Consider the following 25,388-nt stretch of genomic DNA (forward strand, 5'->3'; position numbering starts at 1 on the left):
AACACACTTTGGCTTGAGATTTGTGTACAGCAACAGAGAAGAGAAGGACTTAAAAGGACCTGACTAAGGTTTTGTGCTCTTGCATGCAATAATTAGGCTAATACGTGGTGTCGTCTCTTTCCAGCCCTTTCAGTTATTTAGAACACTATGTTACAGCAACACACTTGTTATTTTCAGAGCAATGTACTCTTGTAAGGAAGTCACCCCACTGCAGAGAGCTGGCTGATGATCCTGTGTTCAGGGTCTGTGAGTCTGCTTGTGCATCCCCTATATGCAGGAAACATTTCCATGGGGACTTTGTGTAGACAAGGCAATGCTATGATTCACCCCAGCAGCATTCCTGAGTTCAGTCTTTTTGTCTCACCCAATAGTTTAGTATAGTTTTGCCCAGGGATATATCAATATAGAGTACACAGCTGGAACCCCAGATATCCCCTTTGCACGTAGACCCTGAAATTGCCTGGCCACAGGGTGAGTCTTGGACAGTCTCCACATTCCAACACCAAAGACCTCATGTTTCTATAACACAGGAAAAATGAAGGATTCCATCTTCCTTCCCTGCTTACTTCCAGTCCTGTGCCTAAAACACTCTATTGGAAAGAGAAATTCAGGAATCTGCACTGTTTCATGGTGGTACCACAAGCCAATTCTTTCCACAGGAGGGAGAATTTACTCACATCCTTTTTGAAAATGGCAAGGACTCTGCCCTCCAGCCTCTTCTAAAAGGCTGAGGCAGGTGTCAGGCTCTGCCCTAAAGGGATCCCTCTGTGTGAGTGCCAGGTGGGGATCCTGGCATCATGTAGGTGTCTGGTCTGAAGGAGGACACTGCCTTCCCTTTGGGGTTCCTTCTAAGTGACTTTGTACCCTGCCCCAAACTTAACGTGCTTACTACTGCAAATCCTATTTTGGGCCACTGCATTTTAGCTCTCCCTGGGCATGGTTTGTAGCTGCCAAAATCCCTTTCAGGCATTTGGCCCAAAGGTGACTGTCCATAGTCTCCCATGATACAGGCAAGGAGGAGATGCACTGGTCCCAACATATGGTCAGTGTTCCAATTCCCAGACTGCAGGCTTCATCTTTACATGCATTGTGCCCTGTACTTGGCTTTTTTTGCTTTGTCTTTTGCCACCCTTCCTATCACCCTAAGGTCCTCCACATCCCCTGGAAAGCCTAGAGAACTGCTGCTCCTCTCCAGTGGCTCCAGGACTGCAGCTATGCTCAGATGACAAGACAACAGGAAATTATTTCAAGAGTCTGTTGGTGTGCTGAAGCTGATGTTGCAGAGCAGGTCAGCCTTATGCAGATATCTCAGAAATCCTAGGGTATCCCAACTGGTGCTAGGTATCCCAAATGGTGCAAGGCACCTGGGTTTGTTGAGCTGCTTCCTCTGACTGGTGTCTCCAACCTACTGCTGAATGTCGGCTCTAAAACTAGATGGCATCCATTTCCCCCAGCCCAAGAGCCACACTGCAGCTCTTCCATTTTCTATGTGTAACAACATCTTTCTCTCCTCATAACTTTACAGTTTTCATGTTATTAGTAAGTTAATACTCAATGCTGGCCATGGCTTTAATTTATTTTCCTCATGGTTGATTTTCAATCAGGAAAAGGAAAACTGATCAAAATCCTGGAAGAGGAGTGAGAGATAGTCCTGAAACTCAGCCCTGCCTCCTGTACTGGTTTCTCTTAGCAAGAGAATTCTTTAGCATTAAGCAGGTCACTTAATGTCTCTATGTGTCAGACAGTGGTAGAAGCATTTGTAAAATGATTATGACAATGCTCCTAAAGGGCTTTGATATGAAAAAAAATGTTTTAAGAAAGCTTGTAAAAGCACTTAACAATGTAAGCAAGATCTGACCAGTAAGTTGCTATTTAATGGTGATGCTCATTGCCCAGAGCTCCAAGTGCAAGGAGGAAAGGCAGAATATGCACAGATAGGATACACTGGCAAAACGAGGAAAAGGTGAACTTGTAATTTTTGCACGGATTCATGGTAAAAAGCAGGGACGACTGAGATGCTTTGAGTCATGAAGGACCTGTGAGGATTTGGATTTGCTTGGTTCAAAATCTCCCACCACAGCCAGTTGGTCCAAATCCAATGAAATGAAAATACACCATTTTTCTAGCTTCTGATCTCTCTTGCACAGAGGACATGGTCCTATCATACCATCTGTTCTGAATGCATTTTAAAAAATCCTTGGGATCTTCATAACATTGCTTCTTGACAGATTTTCATGTTGCATTGTGTCTGTTTTCTCATTGCATCCCACCTCACAGAACATGTTTCAGCTTTATCATGTCTTTATATGTAAGGAACTTCAACCATTTGCAGCAAGACTCCTGGACAATTAATACAGCTATATATTTAGCAAAGAAATTGCCCATCTCCTACGAGGGCTTTTCTTGTAAATGTAAAGGAGTTTGGATATTTAAATGTCATAGTAGTTGCTGAAAGGAGTTTGCAGGAGATTCTTTAGTAGTTCTGGTTGCACCTTCAGAATCAGGTCCTTGGAGGCAATAATTGTTTTTGCCTCTTCTAAATGTTGAACACAATTGTTCATTTATGTTTGATTATAACCCCCTTAAGTTTTCTTGAAAAAGATAAGGCTCAGAGAAAATAGTAACTCTCTGAAATAGTAAAAAACTTTAAGAAATTAGAAATTTTCTCATGTTGTCAAGGATCATGCCATTTGCTAAAGCCATTGTTTCTCGTGCTCTCTCTGGGGAGTTAGTATTGTCATTTTTAGTATTTAACCAGGTTACTATAATGGCAGAATATGTAGAAATATTAATTTTTATACATAAACTTAATTTCTGGAAGAATAAGAGAAAAGGCATCAAAACAGGGCCTAGCTACTCAGCTTGCCCTACTCAGAAATGTGGTCTGTTAAAATCACAGATGATTCCTGAAAGACCCTGAAGTCTGTTCTAAAAGGCTTAACTTTTTGCTGCAGTTATTTCCTCTTACAGAAACTTTGCCTAGCAGATTTCTCCTCATTTCCCTGCACATTTTCTTCAGATTATGCCTTGGCAGACCTTGCTGCTGGCTATGCCCTCCAAGCAATTACTATCTCGATCTTGAACTTCAAATAAAGAAAAATAAAAAGAGATTGTAGGTGGGGAAGAAAAGGAGGTTGTGGCCTCTATAGCATTTTTCCAAATATCCTTCTCCCATAGCACAGTGATTTGGCACTTACAGACCTGTCCCCAGCTTCAAAGCATGAACGTGTAGAAAAAACAGAAGATAGAATGTTGCAATGCAAGAAATACTAAGATGAAGAGTGCAGAAAGCTAGGGGCATCACTGTGAGATTAAATAGTGACCAGAAAAACCTACACTTTGCTATTTTGCAGACACTTTAATTTTGCTATGTTTTTCTTTTCTTTACTAGAATTAAAAAAGGGAAATCAACCCCGCAAAATTGGGTGTCTTGCACACAGCATCTTGTGTCTATATATATCAGGTAGTCTTCATCTGACAGAAATAAAAAAATTTACAGTAAAGTTGTTCTCATTTGAACTATGTGCTAGAACTCTCTTTATAACCAGAATATGATTGTAATTTTAGGATGTGATTCATCACATTTTAAAATGAATATCTGTTGTTGATCACATGAATTGTGTCCTAAAAGTACCTGTTGCCATTTGCTGTCTGTATGAGGAGCTAGGGAGAACAGTTCAGGCACAGACATCCCTGTGTTGCTAACTTCAGAAAATCTGGTTCCTACCAACACAGCATTTGAAGGGATAAACTCGAACTACTTTCCTCATCAAACTTGAAACCAGGCTGAATGACCTATGTACCAGATACTATAGATGGTTTTTGGTGTTATTTTATACTTCGAGACCCAAGCAATTTTGTAGTACTGCTGCCGGTAATGATTGTTATCAACCAGACACACAAGAGGCAGCTCCATTTCAATGCTGGGCAAAGTGACCTCTCTTAATTAGTTTCCTTATTACACTGCAAAATCTTGTGGGTTCCTTTGGGTTGAGAGTCATTAGCTACACATAGGCTATTATTGTTTCATTACAATTTTTCCCCATAATTCTCAGTTTTTCCACAGGTTTCCACATTTTGGTATTTGTTGTAGTCACTTCTGAGCAGCCTTTTTCAGTGCAGGTTCCAGCCTTGATTGTCCCAGTCTATTACTATTCAGAACAAGTTAATTAGTGATACAAAAGATAGGACAGATATGTTCTCTCCCAGTGGAGTGCTAGATCCACTGGGCTATTTCTCCACTTCTGCTGCTCATTAGCATAATTATTAAAAAAAAAGTTGGGATGATGTCTCCTTCCCCCCACTGAGGCAGCCTGTGCTGCCCACGCTCCCACCACTCTGAGGTGCCTGTACTGGAGGTGGGGGTGAATTGGAACCGATGCCTCCAGGTAGAAAGTTTGAAGCCCCTTTGTTCCCCTGGTGAAAGTTCCAGTTGTACAACAGCCCTTATTACTTTTGTGCCTTGGCTGAATGGGTGCACCCCAGTTCATCCCAAGGGACTAATATCCCACCTAAAAGGCCAGGACTAAGTAGTTTTTCACTGCCTTCTGTCCTCAGCCTCTTCTTCCCTTCTCCCTCTTCCATGCTCCATTCATTTTCTGGATATCTGGGTCTCCTTTTCCTTTGACTTTGCTATTGCAGTTTTCTTTGTCATTTAGGCAGGACTGCCTATGGCCACAAAGATAGGTGGTAAATGGGGTGTGACAGGTAATAGCTGTGTACCCCGAGGGCCTTAAAGTGAAAAAGTAATGCTTCCATACCCAAGCAAACAAACAGAGGAAAAACCAAGATCAGTCACAGACTAGGGAGGAGTGCATTTCAGTTAAAGTGCTTTTTGGAATATGAGCATTTGAAAGCCTCTGCTGAGGCACTAAGAAACGTGATGAACAACAAGGAAAGGGTCATTTCAGACACCGGGAAAATAATAAATATGGTTTTCTTTGTTTTCTTTAGTCCCCCTTTCACAGCTTCATTAGCAGAAAGTAAGTCATCAAGGATGAGTTCATTGTTGGAGCAGGTGTGAACAGGCATTCCTTCTGGAGAATTCCACTCTGCAGAGCCAGGCTGCTCCAGGGAGAGCCCAGTCTCCTGTGTGCAATGGTATTCCTCTCATACAATATTGCTTCTAAGTCTAGGTGATGTTTAAGCGTCCCAGGGGCTGGCCATGTGTTACCACTGGAAAAATACGTCTGTTCGTTCACTATTAACAGATCAGTTTATTTCTAATCATAGTTTGTGGACAATTATAATAGTAACAGCATTCTGTCAGCAAATGCTATTTGAAAGAAACTAAATTGAATCATGCCCATGGTTGTGTCAAAATATGTGCGAAAGATCATCAAAATATTAGATAAAAGTTATAACGTTTCAGCTTGACTTTATTACTGTTCTCATTTATTTCAGAGGCAGCTGAAACAAAATAAACCAAAATATATAAGAACAGTCAAAATGAAGGTTTGTTTTTTGTTTTTTTTTTCGTTTGTGATGTAGAATGAAACCAAGTGCCAATGCCTTTAACTTTCCCTCAGGATAAGAAATCTGAATTTCATCAGCTTGAAATATAATACTAATATCCCTTCCTAATAAGGAAATAATAAACTTGGCTTCCTTATCTATGTAGGAAAGCAAATGAGAGCCAGATTTCCTAGTACTGGATTTGCACACAGAGAAGGAAGAAGGTACCTAATGAGGTACCATATACTCTCTCTCCTGCTCTGTGCTACACTTGTTCAGCCCAATATTGTGATTAAAATCCATTTTGCCTGTACTTTTAAATACAGCTCGACTCTCAGAATATCAGGAAGAAAACTATATTTGCTAGGACAATTCTTCCCCTGCCAAATACACAAACTATCAAAACAAAATGTAGCAATTTGTCTTTCATTTAATGATGAACATTTTGCTCTGATATTTGTCCACTTTTCCAGAACTGTCTCAATTAAACTGCAGTAATCTATGTTTTCATACCAAACATGGTAATTTTTTTGTTCAAGAGACACAGAGCTGGAACAGTCTGATGCTTCAGAAGTGAGGGTGTATATGAAAATTATTTCATAATTTTTGGAGGCACATAAAAAGAAATAATTTTGTTTTACTCAGAATTAACTCCCTCGGAAAATGCTGCTGTGAAAAAAATCACAATAGTCTGTAAATCACAAAACTGTTTGACAGTTACTGGCTAGAAAACTGAAATCCAAATAGCAAAGTAAAGATGTGAAACAAAATCCATTGCAACAACAGGAAAATTTCCATTTCTGTTTTCAGTTTTATAAGGATTGTCCAGATCAAACCTTACATATCAAGGTGGGAGTGATGATAAAGATGCTCATGGTTCTTTGCAATGTTCTTCAGTCTCAGCTCCAGCATCTGGTTGTCATCTACCCTCTTTCAGCCATCTGAGTCACTCAGCTTTAATATTGACTTAGCAAATTAGTGAATTCTGCCTCACCCAAAGATAGCTCTGATGGACTTATATGCCTGAATTGTGCAAATATTGTGTGATCCTGTGTTGATATTGCTGTATCTGCAAGAATTTTCCTTGTAAATGTATGCCTATATCGTCTTGGAAATACCATTCCCCCACATTCTGTCCTTTATGTGAACAGGTGAAGCTTTTTTTGACAGAAACTAAAATAGCCTCTCCATGAAAAAAAAAATCAAGCATTATTTGTAATCACATGTATATTTACAAGAAAAGCTTTTATTATTTTTTCCATTTTCTGTGGTGTGGTCTAGTTTTAATGACTGGTTTGATGATATAAGAGCAGCTAGCAGTGTATCTACCCTGAAGAAAACCTGAAGAACTTTGCAGACATACACTGCCCTTTGCAAGGCAGATGACATTTTGATTTTTAACGTGTTTTTTGAGCACACAGTGTTTCTCCAGAGAAACTGCAGAGGGGAGTATGAAGAGTCTCTATTTATTCCCCATGGCCACAAACCAGGGTGCAGGTCCCTCTGTGCTCCCTTTAACCAAGGTCTGTGAAAACTTCAACCTCTCACAAGAATGAGGGCTTGTGTCTGTACCTTCTGCCCTCTCTGCTTAGGGAACCTGACTTTTTTAAACTGTTCTCAGCATCCTTTGCATGGCATTGCTTTGGGTTTCTTCCCTGCTTTCTTGGTAGATCCTTGGAGTGGTTGATTGCCCCTGAAGCTGGAGCAGAAACGAGCATGGTAGTGAAAAGTGCTGTACAGCCCCTCTTCTGAAGACTAGGCACACAAACAGTCCATTTGTTTGAGGACAGGCAAAATAACTCTTCCCTTTTCTCCTAAGGGCAGTATGGGCTAAACTTTTCCCTAGTGCAGTGAATCAGAGTCCTAGAATGATTTGGGCTGTAAGGGATCAAAGATCATCTAGTTTTGCCTCCCTCGTAATGGGCAAGAACACCTTCCACTACACCAGGTTGCTCAAAACCCCATCCAGCCTGCCTTGATTATTTGCAGAGATGGGGAATCTACAACTCCCCTGGACTCCCTGTGCTGGTGTCTCACCATCCACACAATAAAGCATTTTGTCCCGATATAAAATTTAACCCCACCCTGTTTCAGTTTAAGGTTTTGCAATAACCCATTTGTTCTGTTGGTGAAGCTGCCACAACCAAGCCCATCAGTGCTGCTGCAGTCTGGTAGGTCTAACCACCCTATTTCACCCATGTGTCAATATTGAAAGTAAAAGATTGGGTCACAGTCCATAGGAGGAAGCAGAGCAGGAAGACAGCTCAGTTGTACAGAAGGCACACACCAAGAAATTGTGAAGGTCTGTGTACAACTACAGCACAGCACAGTGATGCTCCTGCCCAAAAAATCAGATAACTGTTTTACTTCAGCTCTATTAACTTGATCCCTGATCCACAGCAGAGATAACCAGTTTGGATTTGGTGCCTTACACTGTCACAAAGCTGATTCTAGCTATTGGGTCCTTCTCCTGCATTCCCCTGTGTGCTGCAGCTACAACTCCAGCAGTGGATCCAAATTCTGCCTCCTCTGCTTCCACCGTGGCAGTCCAGCCTCACCATCACCTGCATCCTGGCTAAGCAAGCTTGTACCAGTTTGCACTCATATCTCAAGAGTGCATATGTGAGAAAATTGACTTACCAGAATTAAAGGGTCAGTGACTGCCCTTATTTGCACACTCTCCATCTATCCATTACATTTCTTATTAGAGTGTCTGCTGAGACTACTGAAGAAATATGAAGTCCCTGTAACATCTTTAATCAAGTTCTGGTGCAGTATCAGTATGGGCCATCAGATCTCTACGAAGCTTTTAATTTTCATGCTCTTTTCATCTTTTTTCTGGGTATGGGCTGAGAGAAGAATTTCTCATGTCTCCACAGAGGTAAGCTGGAATTAGACTGTCAATGATGGTCTTGCGTGTGCTCTGGCAGTATAATTTAGCTGGTCATCAGTCTATAATGAAGGCTTAGGTCCCTTCTGGCATTTTCATTTGTGATGGCTGAGTGCTTTGCCTCCTTTTTTTACTGCATGATTTTCAGATAATTGTTCCAACTTGCACATAATTATATTAGATCTGCTATTTAAATGCCATATAGCACTTGGAGGTTTTATTTTTTTAAAAAAAGCCTGCTGCTGTTATCAAACTTAAAAGAGCATGGAAATGTGAGATTTTCACAGCAGAAGTGGACTTCCAGTTTAAGTTGCCTTTTTATACTTTACTCAATCTGTAACCCAAAGCACCAAGTGCACAATTATGTACCCCTCACATCTCTGAAATACTGCGGCAGCCATACAAAGTTTAGCAGGAGAGACTGAAGCAGGAGGGTGGAAACTTGACCTCTCTTTTTTTAGCTCTTATTACTTATATTCAGGTAACCCCATTTAAAGGTGAAGAGATGAGTGTCAGTATAGAAACTTTACTGAAAGTAACCACTTTGGGGCTTGAAAGATGTTACTTTCTCTTTTGAAAGCACTTCATCTCACAAATGGTTTTGGATTGTGCTCTGCTGATGGATCTTTGTGGCACAATGTGTTTAAGCCACTGGACCAATGTTTATCTTCTCTTGAACTTGCAGGTGCTTGTGACTCATCTGGTGCTCAACTCTTTGAGCACTACACTATTGAATTGCAGAAACAGTTTTTCCCCTGAGAGGACGTTGTTGCTTGTTTTTTGTTAATTATCTCTTGTTCTGTCAATTCTTATGTTTTAAAAAGATATTATGATTTATGTACTTCTGAGTATATATAATTTCCTTAAACAAATAATATTCTCAAAGTGCAGTTTCACTCTTTGGATTTCCTTGGTTGCCTTTCCCTGGGCACCAAAACAAACCAGAAAGCCAACAAGCCCAGCAGGGTCTGCGTGAGAGTTTGTTTATTTTTAACATCCAGCACTCTGAATTGCTTATCAAGGACTGAGGTCCCAGGCTATGTGGTATTAAGCAAATGTTATTGAAAGACATTCAGAATTAGCTATGGATGAAATATGCAAGTACTTTATAATTTATCTGTTGGAGGAAGTAGGATGAGAAGTAATGGTTGTTCTCTAGGTTTAGAATGATTGCAGGAAAATTGGGCATGCACTAAATGCATAATTTTAGATAGGGCTGATGAATGTGCAGGTTAATAAAAGTGTTTGATGTGTCTCTTACTTAGACCCCATTTTCAGCTATTTCCTTTGTTGCCAGAATTTCACCCTCTGAAGTAAGCTCTGCCTATCAATGTCTACTCATGTGGAATTATAAAGAAGTTTTGTTTCTCCTTTTGATGGGCAAACAATTTTTGTTGAGAATACACCATTTATTCTTCTGGTGAAGTCTTCAAGTCTTACCACGTGCATCAAGAGGCATTTGCTACGCTTTGATTTTCCCTTGCTGTTTTCAAGTGTAGATGCTCAGACTCTCTAAGGCAATCTCTGTGCCACCAGTGCTTTTAAATGGTCTATAAATATTGCATAAAGTGATCAAGGACCTATAGCCCAGCGGAGATGGGAATAGAGCTTTGGTCTTGAATGCTCTTTCTGAACTGAGGAAATGCTGGCCAAATCTTTGTGTCCTATTCCTCATGCAAAACTAAAGAATGGGGCAGTGATGTGGTCTTACTTCCAAGGCTTCAAAGAGCTCAGTTCCTGTTGCAAATCCATGAGTTGTTGTAATGAATATGGTCCTTTGCAGTTTCTTTGACGTCTTTGTGATGATCGGAGTAGCATGGTGGTAGAAACTCTAAGGCATATGGCCAATTTCTTTTTTCTGCGTAAAAGTGGGAAAAGGATCTGTGGGAGGAGCTGTACTGTCAAAATTCTTCAAAAGTCAACACAAGAGGCTTTAGGATTGCTCTCCCACTGCAGCAGTGTTAAGCTACACGAATAACATTGTGATATACCCTAATACAAAGAAAAGAAAGCCCAACATATCTATACATTTTCCTTCAAATATTAAAAAACTTAATTTGAAATCCTTTACTTCCACAAAACTAACAAAATTTGAATGTCTTATTTCTCCCCCCCACCCCCTGCCTGTGATGCTCTCACTGCCACCACCATTACATTTTCCTCAGTAGAATTAATCACATTATATGTGTTTGCAGCCAGATGAATCCCCATGGTACAGGGAAAGAGTTTATTTCAAAACTCATAAGAAGCATGTTATAGAAATTGCTCATGGAATGCAAAGAGAACTTCACATGAGATAGAGAAGGAAATTATCAGTGTTCAAGGGCTTGAGGGATAATGCAGTCACTCCAAATTAGACTCTTTGTTTGATATTGAAATAGCTTTCATGTGTGACAAGAGAGAATTAGTCATCTTCCTTTAAAATAATTGATCACTGGCCACTTGCTGTTCCAGCTGTCATGAATTGTCCTCTGTTTTGGCTTAAAAACAAAACTTATCTGGTTTTGGACTTTTCGAGCTTAAAAAGTAATGATCCAGATGAATAACCTCTTGGTTTTTCATTGCCATGGAAGCAGCATTAGTCATTCACTGGTGCCAGATGTTATAGTTAGCCACATAATTTTGCCATGCTGATCGGACTTCAGGGCTCTTCCATGGAACATTAGGGCTGTAGCACACAGTGACGATTCACCTAAAACAATTTTCTGCCATTCTTAGCTCCTGTTTGGGTAAAACTGGAGCTCAGAGAAATGTGAAGCAGGCAGAAGTTTCAATGCCAGTATTACAGTACTGTCAATGAAGGAGATGAGGAGTCCCCCCTCTTTGCCAGCCTGATCTTGCTGTGACCAGCCTAAGGCATCCTTCTTATAGGTGCTGGTAATATTTTCGACTGTCTGGGTTTGTCTGCTAAGTCCATAAATATTCAAAGTGGCAACATAATGCTTGAATGCTAAATAGTCCTGTTTTAGTGAGACAAAACTAGTTATTTTCTATGGTGTTGTCAGAGAGAAGCAATGTATAAAGCAGGTGAAAATGAGAGACTTAACAAGAGCATGTAAGAATCAGTTTCTAGCTCATGAAGCACACAGCAAGTATCCTTTGTTTCCCTTCCCCACAAATCACCCTGACAATCTAGTATTAAGGCAAATGAGTTAATCTGATAATTAGAGAAGATTTAAATAATTAAATGTAGTTTGGAAGTAGTAAAAAATAGCAGCTATGCTGGGCTACAGAGTTGGGGCTGTACATGCCACAATTTACAGGGAAGGGTAAGAAGTGGATGCACTCCTTATTTGCAGTTGGTCAGGCACAGCAAATTATCTTTCAGTAAGTCCAGGAGCTGGCAAGTTCCTTCAACCATGGACTATTTATGGTGCTGCTGTGAGCATGTTCTGACACTCTCCGTGTTCTCTGACACAGATTATTTCTAAACAGATGGCAAAACAAAAAGGCAAACCAAAAGGATGCCGAAAGAAAATCACACACAGTGGAAAGAAGAAACAAAGTCCAGTTTCCAGGTGCTCTTCAATATATAGGTGAAGCTGATGGCTGTGGTTGTATATCCAAGGAGATGGGGTCCAAGAAAGTATAGTCTAGCAGCCCTGAGGATAGTATAAAATCATTACTTCTGGTCCTCTATACTTTGTCTGGATTTTCCCTTGTCTGAGGGAAAACTATTTTTAAGGCTTTCAAAAGAGGAGTGGGATGACAATAGACTATTCCTTCATTGTTTTGCTCACTATCTAGTTCTAGTTTCTGCCACAGCTATTTTTGTTCATGCTTTTTCAGATTACTTTTCATGTTTACTAGATGTTATTTCAGCATGTTTCTTTGTTCTGTGTTTGGGATAATGCGTCTTAAACCTGAGCTTCCCTCAGGAGAGTGGGAGCAGCTGTGGCAGAGCCCAGCAGCAGCTGGCTGCTTGAATATTCACCCATCTTCCCAGCAAGATTTTGAAGGTACAGAGGTGTTGTTAGCAGTATCTCCCCTAGCAAACAAGAAGGCCAGCTGGGTTACATCTGCAGGGTAGTTGTTGGAGGCTCATTTAGATACACTCTGAGGTTAAATTCCTCAAGCTACAGGGGTCCTTGCAGCCAAATTATTTGATGCTAGCAACAGTCACTGACACTGGGGCAGTAGCTCAGGATGCCTTCCGCAGAGCTGAACCCTAACTTCTTCATCACTGAAGATGTTGCTAGCAGTGGGAAGAGGTATTTTATCAGCCCACACACTTTGGCAAGCTCTGTGCTTCAGCAAAGAAGAAAATGAACTCTGGTACTCAGAAAGATGTTAAAATAAAAATCAACACCATGCAATTACCAGCAGCTCCAGCTCTATAGCCAGCATCCTGCACTGCATCAAAAGCAATATCATGGAGTCCAATACGGGAACATTAGTGCAAGCTGAATATTGCTCCTTTGAACTTTGGTTGTTTTCGGTTTGCTCTGTCATTATTTCTTGTATTGTTTGTTTTACTAAGGAGACAACAGGAAGATGCACCATTTGCCCTGCTGTTCATAAGCAGCACAGCAGTTCTGACACTGGTACTGCAGGCAGCAGGAAGATCCCTCCTCTCTTGCTGCAGCCATAATGTAACAACGGGTCTCTCTCTGTCTTAGCTTTCATTAGGTTTTGTGCCCCTGCTTTGACCAAAACACCATTGTTCTGTAACTTCCTTTTCCAAAGGCAAGAAACCTTTCTATTTCCATATTAAATGTGTGCACATTTAGTTATTTGAATTTATTTTTTGACCTTCTTGATCTTTTATAGATATAAAACCAATGCTTATATATACATAAACATTTTTTTAACACAGATCTTTCCTCCATCTTTTCTGGGTTTACTATGTTTTTTATTCTTTTCTCTGAAAGGATACACAAATCAAATTGTTTTCCTTTTTTCTTTCAAGACAAAGTATCTATTTCTTTGGCCCTCTTAATGGTGTTGCCCTCCATCTCTTTAGTTTCAGCTAGAATCCTCAAATAATGATCAGAATTTTACCAATTTCTCCACTTTTTTTGTACCATACCCCTAGCATCTTCTTGTGTCTTTCTCTACTAAGAGGCAGTTGAATTTTCTCCACTAAGAAGTAGTTAAATGAAGAGCAGAAATATTTGCAGTTAGTCCCCATATCAGTCTTTTCATCAGATGGCTAAATTAGTTTCTCTCATTTCCGATAACGCTCTGTCTTCAGTGAAGAACTTGCAGACCTACTTTCTTTCAATGTTCTTCCATTTAATATAAACTCATCTTCTTTGGGATTTTATTTTTAATGATAAAACTTTCTAAAATGGCTTTGGCAATTAAAAGACTAATAAGGATAACCCCCAGTCTTTTGGTTTTATTGGCTATTTGGTGGAGAAATGTGCCACCCATCCCATCTAGAAGTAATTTACCCTATTACCCATCGCACTTACTCTATATTCTTTATGTAGGATACAAAAGTATCCATTAATTATATGATTATTAGTAAAACTCTCCTCCTAGTCGCGTTGCCTGAGTATCTATAAAAACCAGGCCTCATAATGAAATTATATAGTGGTTTCTCAGTCCAATAAAACATCTTTCTTTTTTTTTTTTCCCAGTGAAATTGAGACAGATGCTGTTGTGCCCATGCCATTGTTTCTACCTTTACACTTTTATGCTCAGTTCCTTTGTTGATGCACCCCACTGCCTTTAGCTCCATCTCTGTCTTTCTGCACACTGCTTTTTTCTCGATACATCTGCTCTAAATGTGGCTGCTATTTTACCACATGCTGTTATTCCTTCTAGTGTCTGATTTCACATTCTGTTCCAATAGTTTGACCTTGCCCAGTCTGTTTGCCAGGCCTCCTGCGTAAGTGCACGATGGGGAAGCAGTTTCTTACCAGCCATGCTCAGCAATCCATCAGGGAGAGAAACAGCCCCTTAGAAGCTCTATCAGATGCTTGGATGTTGTTTCTATCAGTGAGAGTTTCCTTCCTCATGCTCCATTAGCTGTTGCCAAGTTTTTTGTTACCTCATTTGTTACTTCTGTGAGCCAAAATCACTCCCCTCTCATTTCTTTCAGTTTGAAAGTCTTTTCTATGAGGTATGCCAACCCTGTGTTGTAGGAATTCAGGATAAAGGCATCTATTATTCAGATTTTTTGTCATGACTGGAAATATTCTTAGTGTCATTCACCCATGCTAACTTCAAGTGTTTCAAATGTTTGGAGTTTGAACTAGTCCCATCGACATCCCTTGTCTCTAATGCAGAGTGGGCACAGCTGGATGTGGATGGCATGGAGAGTTTCTGCAGTTAAACCTCATGCATCTCTGTATAGGATGTCTGTCCTTTCCTTGCCATGAGAGGAGTAGATGGATTTGTTTCTTCAGATTGTTAGTTCAACCTTTTTGACATTTTTGGTTAAATTCTCATTCTCTTTACTTACGTCCACCTGTCATTGCCTTTCCAACCAATTTAAAGACCAAAGAAAACTTTATTTACAGCTCTTGCTTCATCATTAAGGGGGGAGATTTTCACCCATCTTAGAGTCAGTCACTCTGTATTTCAGCAATAATAGTATGTTAGATGGTAACGAGGTGCTACCTGGAGTTGTGAAGGGAAAAATCCTAGTACAGGTACATGACTAAGCTCTGTGACAGTACATAAACTGCATCCTAGACTCATTATTACATGCACCTCTAAAATGTTGCCATACGTGTAGTTGTCTTGAGTTTTCCAAAGCACCTAGGCTTGAATCTCAGTTTAAAACAGTTGATAGGACTCAGTCTTTTCCCAGCAGACCAGAAGCACCCTGGTGCCCTGCTGCAAATCAGTCCCATGGGTCCCTTCCCCAGTCTTTGTACTGGAAGCATAATTTAATCATTTTATGCTCTTTCAGTGACTCAGATATACTCCCTGAGTTTGACAATCTCTGCAGAAATTTTCTGTTCATGCCATGGTCCCTGCAAAGAGAAGCAGCACCTAAGGGACTTGAGTGCAGCAAGACCTGGTTTAAGACAAATGCACTCCTATTAACTGCCGTGGTTATATGCCATGGCTGAAGTGTTGGATTATTTTTAGTGGACCTGGTTCTCAGAAATGGAGCAGAACAAATTTGTGCATAATTAGAGCATAAAATTACCTGGAATTCATTCACAGTTACTTGTGGGTAACAGTATCCAATCAGACATTGCTCCTGGGACCTGTCTGCACTGGTACTTCCAATCAGGAAGTCATTACAAAGCATGCACACACATTTCTAGAAAACTCAGTTCTGTATTAAACAGAGTTGGTGCTGCTTGCTGGCATTGCACATAAAGCCCCTCTGAAAAAAGCTGATTGCATTGTGCTCTGAGTATGTGAACTGAAGAGGTTCAGTAATGAAGGTGCCTAAGATTATTGCTTTACTAAAATTAGTATTTTCTGTTAACAACACGGCTTACAGTTGGTACAATGCAGCCCTGTTTCTCACAATATTACTTTACTGCAATTTGGTTTCAGTGAGGCTTAAGCAGATACTTAAATGCAAGCTATTCCAAAGGTGTGGGGCCTTACTGAGCAAAATGAATATGTGAGAACATTTCAGAGCATTCAAATCAACCTGAAACAAAGAAATGGGAAGATGTGTCTTTGCTGGAGCAATACAAGACTTTCTTGTAAGGAAAGATTTTAATTACAATCTCATGCTCAATGTTTGGAGAGGTTACAGGCATCAATTTCACATATGGTTATTTTCAGTGGAATAAAGCAGTTCTCTATATTCACACTCCTGGAAACCATAGGAACCCCAATTTTCTTCAAGCTGAGCTAGGTAGACAACTTCAAAGTGAAGAAAGCAGAGCCCTTATGGGTCAATGCTTTGTGTCAAAAACATGTTTTTGACAATTTTTTTACTCCACTAACCTAGAAACCAGTCTAGAGGGTTTATTATAGATTAATGGTGGTCTGTCTCAATATAGAGACAGCAGAATAAATTGATGAGCAGGCACACGAGAAAGATGAACTCAGTGTTCAAGTCAAGTATTTTGTGAAAGGGTTGAATACTTTCCAATACAGTTTTCAAACCATCTGAGATAAAAAAAATCTGATTAGATCGTTTTATCTTCACAGCATCAGCCTGAAGCTCAGATATAAATGTGATATAGTCTTGGTCTCATTTCCTATAGTCTGCTGATTTTGAGCTCTTGAATGAAATTCTTTATTTGGGTTTGAACTCTACTATCATTTGACTTCCTGACTATTTGATCATGACACTAGATTTAAAAAAATATTCTAATTGATGCTTGTCTGTCCCCAGAATGCTGATAGCTCAGTGCAGCATGCAGAGATTCATGTGCCAGTAGATTTGATATATAAGAAGCATTTGTCCATTTAGCTTTCTGCATTTCATAAGGCTTTGGATTTCCTTGTTATGTGTAGGAGCTGTCACCCTAGATCAGAGTGTGGTGATTCATTGGCTTAATGCTACTGGAGCCAGAAGTAACATTCACATGAGAATTTCAATTAAAACTCAGAAGATATGTAAGATATACACTTTTAATGGGGAGAGTGATTCATCCTTGGGAAGGAACTAGCCTTGGAAGCAGCTAATTTTTCATTTGTGTTTGCAAATTAGAACTGGAAGTCTTTCTGCAAGATATACTGTAGCCAAAACCAGGTTATTGCATTCAGTACAAGTATAGCTAAGTGAAATCAGATGGCATATGCTTGAAGAATGGGCTACATGAAGAGAGTTTTTTCAATTCATTTGTCCCACATGCAGAAGAAGAAGGTCCCTAGGAGCAGGAAAGACTAGGTTTCATGGTAGAACAAAAGCCTCTGACTTCTCCTCCTCCTCCAGTCATCTGAAGTTGAGAAGGTTTCATGTTGCTGGCTTGGTGCTTGCTTTTAATGGTGACCATTGACACAGCACTGATTCAGTGCTGAAAGTATGCATTTCTACTGAGGGGCTGGGTTTAGGAAATATAAGGCCTTCTGCAAAATCAGCATGTATTTTGCGTGGGAGAAAAAGGATGTGGCAGAGTGTATCCATGAGGAGTAGGACAGGAATATCAAATTCATAATTTTCAGTTTCTTGGAACTGTATTAGGAAAACTGTTCTAGGAGGTATAATCAGCTGAGGTTTGCCTTTTCTGCTGCATTTGAAATATTCGGTAAATTTAGACTACATTGCATAATACCCTAGTACATGACTGTGCTTTGGAGCCACAAGTAGCACCTCTTTGTTTCTGAAATTTTTATTCATGCAGGACAGAGCCCAGTAGGTGTTCTTGTTTACAACCTCCTTTCTAAGACCATTGTGATCTCCTGTTTTTTCCCACACTGGAAAGGGTAATATTTCATCTGTAGCAGTAAAATAAATACATATGTAAATCAGGGCCTCACTACTGCAGGACAACCTCTGCAAGGTGATGCTCATTCATGCACTTTTTTTTTTCTGGGATGGTATAGACACTTTTGTTTGGATATAGTTTTTCTTTCATGTTTCCTGGTCTTGCCTTTAATTTATCCTTCAAGATTTACACTCCTGGACAGCTACCAGGAGACACCAAACTGCAAAGAGAAATCCCACAGTCCTCCATGTGCTGTAGAGTTCAGGTCTCTTATAATTAGCAGATTATTGGGCATTGAACAAAAGGTCAGGTGTTTGCAGCAACTTGAAGCACATGTAGTTGCAAAAGTAATAGCTCTTGTCTCGATTATTTACAGGCTTTGGCCAAAGCAGTAACAGCTGGCTGCCAAAGGCTTACAAAATCAGCCTAGAAAAGTACACTACCAGTAACGTTGTGTTTCTCAAAGTTACTGAGTATGGTCCCACTAGGATGCAGAGTGGCTGCATTAAAGGATGTAAAGGCAGCTTTGGCTGCAAGCAGTGTGCTGTGTCTCTAACTTCACCATGCCTGATCCTAGGAGCAAAATCCAGCAAGGTGTGTTCACTGGTTCTGTGCCGCACATGAGGGGGCTGACAGCATTCCATGTCACATTGCTTCACGTCTCTGTTCCAGACAGTGCCAGAGAGGTCTCTTCAAGACAATGACAAGATGTTGCTGCTGAGGATGATTCACTCCAAGCAGCCTTTCCCACAAGCAGCAGGTATGAGATATAACCCTACCCAAGTATTACAGCTTTACCTCTCCAGAGCTACCTTTGTGCCACTCTCTGCGACCGGCTACACAAACTTTTAGCTTCATGCTGCAGCAAGACCACTCAGTTTGGCTGAATTTGCAACTTTTCAGATAATTTGCACTGTGAAAGCATTCACAAAGAGGAATAATTTTGTCTGAGTGTCATAGGGGTGGGACATGAAGACTGAGTGCTGGGTGGTTGTGATCATTCTGATCCACAGAGGGTTATATGGAGCAAGGATCTTTCTCTGGTCCATCATAATGAATTTTACAGATTAAGATATATTAGGAAGACAGTCAATATAGCAGCATGTTCAGTAGATGTTCCCTCATTGCAGAATGCCTGGAAAATGGCATTCTGTCAGACAACTTGCTTGAAGCTGTAGTTTTGTCTGGAGCTCATCTGACCTAAAGTTTCACGGAAGCCCTTCAGCCAAAGTGGTAGCTACAGGTGTGACTGATCTGAAGGTATCCTTCTTTAGAAGATGATGTGACATTCAGGGTCTTCCCTCAGTATGATGAGACAAATTGTTGCTGCTTCTTTTGACTACCATGGTGAGATATCAAGCTACAAGGCTGCAGCTAAAGTCCCAGCAGGTTCAATGTCTGCCTTCACCCTGCAGGGTTCAAAGAGAGTTCTGGGAAGAAAAGGAGTGTCCCTCACCTCTCCTCCTGAATATGTGCCACTGGCTAAGTTCCTGGGCTGTGTAAGCCTGGGTTTACTTAAACATAAATTAAAGCTCTAGGTGATAAGAACCTTATCAAATATAAGGCACAGTTGGAAGTCAGGTGGCAAAGGACCTTCAATCTGGCAGTGGGATGAAGGTCCCACTCCATCTAAGTACTTTAAACATAGATGTTTTCTTGTGTCCTGGCTCTCAGTAGCCATTTCTCTGCACTGATTTTCTGGAGAGAGAAAAGTATTTGACTTTCCTTTGCGTTCTTGTTCTGAGCACTAAAAAATTGGTTCTTAATGGCTGGTAATTTTGAATGAGGGTAAAGTCTATTTAGCACTAGGGGTGTTAAAATGTGAAAAATCAGACAGAAGTCTAGTCAGGGTGACAGAATGACACATTCAAGAAGAGATCTGAAAATGTCTATGGTCAGGAAAAGGAAGACAACCTCAAGAAGCCTTGCTTCTAATCCCTCTTTTTCACTGTTTTCCATGAACACTGAACTGCAGCATGAAGCACTTCTCTCTGGTGCATTTCCTTCACACTAACAATGGTCTATGTATGTATGATTTTTGAAGACAGTGGCTCTTATTGAATTACTGAGCTAGTCTATCAAACAATATCCTGACTTCATTGGAATTTCACATCCTGAGTTTGTTGGTTGTGTTATCTTTTGTTATATTTTTCATAAGGCTGTCATGGCAACAAAGGGAGAATGAGATTTTCCCTCAAAACCTCCCTGTTTGTTATCCAGATGAAGTGATGCTGTGCCTCTGGTTACTGACTATAACTACCCTTATGAAACACCGTCCACAGGGGCTTATCTAAACAGGTATTTGCTCAGCTTCACTGCCTCATCTGTTTTCCCCTTCTGTGGACAAGCATGAAAGGGTAGTTTGTCTTCAACAGTTCAATAAATAAACTCCAAAACAGCAGGCTTTTCTCGGTGTGCTCTGCAGCATGGACATCAGCACCTCGCATGAAACTCCTCCTTGTCCCACTTGCTGCTGTTTCTGTCCCAAGCTACAAGAGCTGCAAGCAGTACGGGATACACCAAAAAAAACCAACAAAAAAAACCCCCACAACAAAAAAACCCCAACCTTTTTAATTTAAAAATTAAAGGATAAATTGCTGCAGACTCGGATCTGGAATATGGCAAATTAAAAAAGAGAGATAAACCACCCCTGCTGCCAAGCATTGCAATATATTTCCCTGTGATATTTTGTCTTTGCTCTTGTGTTGCTTGTGGCAATTTGGCAGCTTAGAATCTTCACAGTCAGCCGCTTTATCCCTGATATTTATATTTTATTTTCCGTTGCCTAATTTCTTCTCCTAACTGCTAACTTTTACCTCCTGTGTGGCTGAATCAATGCCTTTCCCTCTGATAGCTAAACTTAAGATATTTGTCTTGGTGTCAGCTGCACAAAACTACCAAGCTCCAAAAGTTGTTCATTATCCTAGTTTCTCTGTGAGTTATTAAAAACTGATCACAACCTTAATTTCCTTCATTTCCAGGCAGGCTTTTTATAGGACATGAACTTTAAAACCTACTTCTTAATGACATGTTATAACCATGAGACAAGGATCTGGCTATTGTCTCATTCAATTTATTTTAAGATTTCACATTACTAGTCAGGAAACATAGGTGCAGATCATGAACTAGGAATTCCATTTTGCATGCTGATGCTCCCATGAGATTGCTTTTCTTTGTTGTATGCTTTGTTGTATTTGAAGAGCATTTTGAAAATTCATGCACAGAAAAATTTTCCATTATCCTGTGGTAATTCAGATCCATTAGAGGATGTAATATATGTCAGTAACACATGAACATTGCACCAAATTAATTAATGTGAAATCTAAATATAATTCCTAAGGTGTTGCTAGACAAATATCATTATGGTAATGTGAATTGCATTTATTAAAAATGTTATCATTGCGGACTTCTTTGTCAAGAAAGGGTGCACTTGCAAAGACTGTGTTTCTTGTTGTTAATTTGCACTTGCAAAAATAAATATGCAACTCCTGAAAAGTTACATTGCCCTTTCAAATAAACTTCAGATGTTTGTCTATAGGGAGCTATCTTTTATTTTGTGATTAACTGGTAATACCCTAGGGCCCTTCCAGAGTATTTATGCAATACAGATAATCAGCCAAACAGAAATTTAGTTCTCTTTAATGATTGTTTGCAGTAATTTCAAGAACAAATCTGCATTCCTTTCTGACAGTTTTTAAATCCTTTGTTTCATTCAGTTTCTGGTACTCAGGACTATGGCTTGCTTCATATTTTGAGTTGTTTTTCGTCTTAATTCAATTAAACAAATATTCAGCAGTGATGCTTTTTGAATGATTTGGATTTTCTCTCACTAGTTAGTTAATTTATACTGACGTTACAGCAATTGACACCCTCTGTCTATAAAAATATCTTGCAATAATGTCTGGTATCAGCTTTCTCTGGTATCAGGTTGTAATATTCCTGTTACCACCTTCCTCTGCCACCATCTTGCAGAATTTCTGTGTCACTTTTGTCTCAGAGTCATAACTTGTCTCTTGTTCCGTGTCCCTAAGTACCAGGTTGGAGAAAAGGTGTGACTCAGAGCTGGCAAGACAAATGCTGTATGGGACAATGGCTCAAATGTGCTTTGGCCTGCCTCCTACTCTCCCCATGTCCTGAGGTCATGGAGGGCTCAATCTGCTCCTCTCATTTACTTCATGGCATTCACTCAGGCATGTTTACATTGGGCTGAAATTCAGAAATCCACAACCTGCAGAGCAGGAGAGCAAGGATAGCAGTCTAATTTACTCCACTTGAACTTGGGAGTTCTGTTCTTCTGGACTATGAATTGATGCCGTGAATTGATGCCAATTTTTTCCTCACATCTCAAATTAAATTAATGTCAACCAGGCATCTTGGAGTGTGCAACCTGGAGTGGTTCTGACATCAACACCATGTCACAGCGCAAGTTCACCCTGTAGAGTGGCAACTCTTGCTATGCACTACAGGACAAACAAGCCTCTAAGGAGATAGTGGACTGTGGACAGCCAGCCATCACCACATTCCATAATAATAATATCTAAAAAAATCCTAATGCACTTCTGGACTTTTTGTCCCATGTGCCTTTGGACTTATGATATGCCTTCCCTGCTTCCACTGCAATCCATGTAGCTGATGGCGCTTGGTACTTCATGCATCCTACCTGACACGATCACACCCAAGTGGAGCAGGGAGAGATGGAAATGATCTAAAGCTAAAACAGAGAGGAAAGGTAAATTTTAGCACAACCAGAAAAGTCATGGCACAATACTGGTTAAAGGCATGGGACTTAAGTACTGATGAAGAAGCAGCAGAGGGAGAAAACAATGGGGATTCTCATCTCATGGGATTTTGTCTTTCCAGACAATAGGACAGCAGGAGCACAGTTTTCTGTCTGCAGAGAAGGCACGTTGGCAGGTGGAAAGCATGACAGGTGTGTTGTCACATTCCTGTCTGGGCTGAACGAGAAACGTTCATCTGAAATCTTATTGATGCAAAGCTGAATGAGAGTATGAAAAGGTGGGAGAGTGGCATTCCCAGTATTCTGAAAATACGTGCTGCAAATGAGCAACAGATGGAGTGTCCAGCATCAGCAGCCTTTTCAAGCAGGTTTGCTCACATTGCAGGCTTGTCAGGTGTTTGAAACTGGGAAAGGCTCTGATGATGACGTACCTAGTACCCACATGCAGCTTAAGTACCACTAACAATTACCCCAGAGCACTGAATATCTGTCCTTTCATGGCCTTTCCTATCACTGCATACATCCCTCATCTTACTGCACACAAGAGGTTTTTTGGGAAAGGGTGGATGAACTGCTTGGATACATGAAGATGCTCACTAAGCTTTGATAGTCCAGCTTTCCACTGGACCAATGTGACAGGAATCTGTTCCCTGGTGACAGATGGAAGCTGTAAGTTGATTGTCTGGCTAAAGTTTAATATCCAGCAGCTCGTATCCATCATCCTTGCTGCAGTTGTTTCTGTAGTGTAACTGGATGAGATTATGGAAAGGAGTACAGAAAGTATGAATCTGTCCAGAAAATCCCACAAGCTCCCAAATTACACATGACAAGTGGAAAGCAGAAACACTAAGGTCCTCTGGGCTCTGTGACCAAGTGCTTCTCCTACACATGATGATTTGACCTCTTCACTAATAAAAAATGAATGGAAGGGCCTACCATTTGTTAGGTCTCATTCAGAGCCTGATGAAGGGTCGAATGGTTTTAACCAATTTATCACTTATATGCTTTTTTAGTTTCTTGTTTGTTTTGTTTAAATGTTTACAACATTGCTTGATTACTGTCTGGCTTACAATTTATTCTTCCAATAATTTCTAGATAGAATGTCAATGGCAAAGATGCTATTTTAATGAGCTATCAGTTTTAAACCACTCCAGACTTGTGCCCTAATTAAACATAAACATGATGCAGAGTTGTGAAATTGTTCTGTAAAAGGCTGCCTACAACTATAGCTGAAAACTGTTCCACAGGAATATTAAGGAGACAGCTACTGTCTATAAGACATCTGCTGAAGTCAAAAGTAATAACAAAAATCAAGCAAATTTGTGCTTTTACAGTTTACAGTGAGCTTGAGTTGTGAGACAAATAACCCCTGACTGTGGCAGTGTGCATTGGTGGCTGCTGAAGGGGAGTGGCAGGGCTTGGTCGTGCTGCTGGCAGTGGCACCAGCTCACCCGAGTGCTTGGGGGCTTGCTGTCACCATATTGCTGTGCCGTGCCTGTCACCAGGCCATGTGTTTTCAGGGCTATTGCCTTTTTTTTCTTGTGAGAATGAGCACTGCTGTGCCAAACAAAACAGAATGAACAATGCTTTGGAATGTTTGCTGAAACACAAATGTTCTTGCAGAGCCTGAAGTGGCAGAGTGGGACAGGCAACAGCAGATTATCGCTCAGAGGAGTGATTTTCATCGCTTACTTGAGACTAACCTGGAGGCTTCTGCTCGCCTGTAGAATCTCACAGTCTCCAAAAATATTTTGTGGTTCAGAGACGTTCAATATGTGCTGTGTTAATCTTTGGAACTTATATGAGAAGGGCCCAGAATCCTTCTTGGGGAGTAGAAAAGGAGGCTATCTCAGGAAGCAGGATATAAAGATTGAAGACTTCACATCTGTGTGCTAAAACGAAAGGGTGATCAGGAGAGTGGGGATTTGTGCAGGGGATGCAACTGCCTTGTCCACTCCAGAAGCCCATCCTATCCCTGGGGCACCCTCCCCAAATGTCCAGCTTTGGTTTTTCTCAGATCAGATTGTGGGGAAGGGAGGGGTGAGAGTATGAGGATTGCAGCATGGAGATAGCATCCTCTGAAGCTTCACAGTGGTCCATGTGAAAAAACCCATTATTTGATAGCTCTTATTGTGCCCTGTATGTGCACGGGCTCTGTGTGTGTCATCTATTGGTTTGATCCATCTTTACCTGGACTTGTCATCCTGGCATCTTCCTATGGCCAGTAGAAAGGAGAAGGTACCTCCAGAGCAAAATATTCCTTTTCCAAAGACAGATGTTGAAGACAAGAAACAGGAGTAGCAATCACTGAATTTTAAACTAGAAGAATTGCATTCTTCACTTCTCAGTGATACAAACCTGGGGAACTTCTAATCGTCCTTTTCTACATCATATGATCCAAGAGCTGGGATATTCACCAGTAAATTCCCTGCATATTTGGAACATGTCTTGAGTTCCACTGATGGGCATTATTTTGAGGTGGTCATTCAGGTTGCCAGGCTGTGTGTCCCTCGACCATTTGGGTGCCAGGCCAGGGGAGCAGTTCACCCTTGTCAGACATGCATCCTTTACAGGTAAGGCTTTGTAACTGCCCAGACTGCTCCTGCAGAGACTGTAGTTATTGCAGCAGATCTAGGCTAGTTTGTTAGAGCTATAGACTCATTCCTTTTGGCAATTCTGGGTTTGAATGGATTGAAAAAGAAGTAAAGTTTTCAGATGAATCTAATTTACATGAGAAAAAAGGTGAAGAAAAAGTTTTTTCACTGTCTGTATAGTTCTGTACCAGCAAAACTGAATTCTGGAAAGAGGACGATAACTCTCTTGTAAAGAAAGAAAGGAAAATACCTTCTCAAATACCTTCTCTAAGGATTATATTTTTTATCATTTGTCTTTTACCAACGTCTTCAAAAGCAGTATGAATATATGTGAAGAACTGGAAAGTCAAGGCATAATACAGGAGGCATAAGCTCTCCCATTTCTGCATGTATTTTTGTCTCTGTCATGGTCG

Source organism: Sturnus vulgaris, chromosome 2 (genome assembly GCF_052056855.1).
Source record: "Sturnus vulgaris isolate bStuVul1 chromosome 2, bStuVul1.hap1, whole genome shotgun sequence".
Lineage (NCBI taxonomy): Eukaryota > Metazoa > Chordata > Aves > Passeriformes > Sturnidae > Sturnus > Sturnus vulgaris.